The 2033-nt window shown below is 43.5% G+C and overlaps 1 non-coding gene across 1 annotated transcript; it reads left to right on the forward strand.

Moving 5' to 3' along the window:
* Positions 1 to 1485: 1485 nt before the first annotated feature.
* Positions 1486 to 1587, forward strand: LOC139878961 (small nucleolar RNA R71). The gene has a single exon (XR_011769820.1). It is a non-coding gene; the product is annotated as a small nucleolar RNA R71 (small nucleolar RNA).
* The last annotated feature ends 446 nt before the right edge of the window (positions 1588 to 2033 follow it).

Genomic DNA, 2033 nt, shown 5'->3' on the forward strand with positions numbered 1-2033 from the left:
GAACCGGTATCCCCTTCTCAGGATTGCCAACCTATTCGATCAGCTGCAAGGATCCAGAATCTACTCCAAGATTGATTTACAATCAGGTTATCACCAGTTGAGGGTGAAGGAGAGCGATGTACTGAAGACTGCATTCCGAACTCGATATGGTCCCTATGAGTTTCTAGTGATGCCATTCGGGTTAACTAACGCACCTGCCGTGTTTATGGATCTCATGAATCGCGTATGCAAGCCGCACCTGGACAAGTTCATTATTGTCTTTATAGATGATATCCTAATCTATTCCAAAAGTGAAGCAGAACATGAGCAACATCTTCGACTCGTGCTTGAACTCTTGAGACAAGAGCAACTCTATGCCAAATTCTCCAAGTGTGAATTTTGGTTGAAGGAGGTTCAATTTCTTGGTCATATCGTGAGCGATCAGGGTATCAAAGTCGATCCCGCAAAGATCGAAGCCATCAGCAAGTGGGAAACCCCCACTACTCCTACTCATATCCGCCAATTTTTAGGCCTCACCAGTTATTACTGAAGATTCATCGAAGGTTTCTCTATGATTGCACGTCCTTTGACTGCATTAACTCACAAAGGGAAGAAGTTCGTTTGGGCAACCGAGCAAGAGTCGACATTCCAAACCCTGAAGCAGAAGTTGACAACCGCTCCTATCATGTCCCTTCCCGAAGGCAGTGACGACTTCGTTGTGTATTGTGATGCCTCCAGACAAGGTTTTAGGTGTGTATTGATGCAACGGAAGAAAGTTATTGCTTACGCCTCCCGACAACTGAAGATTCAAGAGCGAAACTACACAACTCACAATCTTGAACTTGGAGCCGTCGTCCTTGCGCTCAAACTATGGAGACACTATCTGTATGGAACCAAGAGTACTATCTTCACCGACCACAAAAGCCTCCAACACATCTTTGATCAAAAGCAACTGAATATGAGACAGCGACGATGGATCGAGACGTTGAACGACTATGATTGTGAACTCTGTTACCATCCTGGCAAGGCAAATGTCGTAGCCGAAGCCTTAAGCCAAAAGGAAAGAATGGTACCCCTTCGTGTCCGAGCTCTAAACATCACCATCCACATGAATCTCAATAGCCAAATCCGCGTAGCCCAAGATGAGGCTCTTAAGGAGGAGAATATTGCTCAAGAGCACTTGAACATTCTCGTCTCTCGATTCGAGGTCAAGGAGACTGGACTCTGATATTTTGCCAGAAGGATTTGGGTGCCTAGTTATGGAGATTTACGAAGCCTTATTCTAGATGAAGCCCACAAGTCAAGGTATTCGATTCATCCAGGAGCTTGTAAGATGTACCACAACCTCAAGGTTCAATATTGGTGTCCAAACCTCAAAAGGGATGTTGTTACTTATGTTGGAAAGTGTTTAGCTTGTTCCAAGATCAAAGCCGAACATCAGAATCCATCTGGGTTACTTCAGCAACCAGAAATCCCGCAATAGAAGTGGGAAGGAATAACAATGGTATTTCATGGTGCGGACATGCCCTAAGTAACTCCTTCAGACGCTCGTACGCTTCATAAAATAATTCACCCGGTAATTGTCTAAAAGATTTTATTTGTGTACGCATGTCTGAAGTTTTACTTATAGGATAAAATTCCTCTAAAAATTGTTTTTTCATCTCCGCCCAAGTATTAATACTCCGGGCAGGCAAAGAGAGAAACCATCGTTTTGCCTTATCTTTAAGTGAATAAGAAAATAATCGTAGACGTACCTCATCATCAGTGAAATCATTTACCTGATTAGTAGCACATATCTCATTAAACTCGGTGATGTGTTCATATGGTTCCTCATTAGCCATACCTCGGTTGGTTGGCAAGATCGAAATGAGTTGAGGTCGGACCACAAATCGTCGTGTGTTTTTTCCTGCCGGTGCAGGAAAAACAAAGGGTGAATGATCCTCATAATCACCCGGTTGGTAGTAGGTGTCTATCCCACTTTGTCGTTCAGCCATCTCGTTTCGTTGATTAAAAACTTCTTCTTCAGTATTGGAATCCGATTTAGGAGAGTTTGG

Source organism: Rutidosis leptorrhynchoides, chromosome 11, assembly GCF_046630445.1.
Source record: "Rutidosis leptorrhynchoides isolate AG116_Rl617_1_P2 chromosome 11, CSIRO_AGI_Rlap_v1, whole genome shotgun sequence".
NCBI lineage: Eukaryota > Viridiplantae > Streptophyta > Magnoliopsida > Asterales > Asteraceae > Rutidosis > Rutidosis leptorrhynchoides.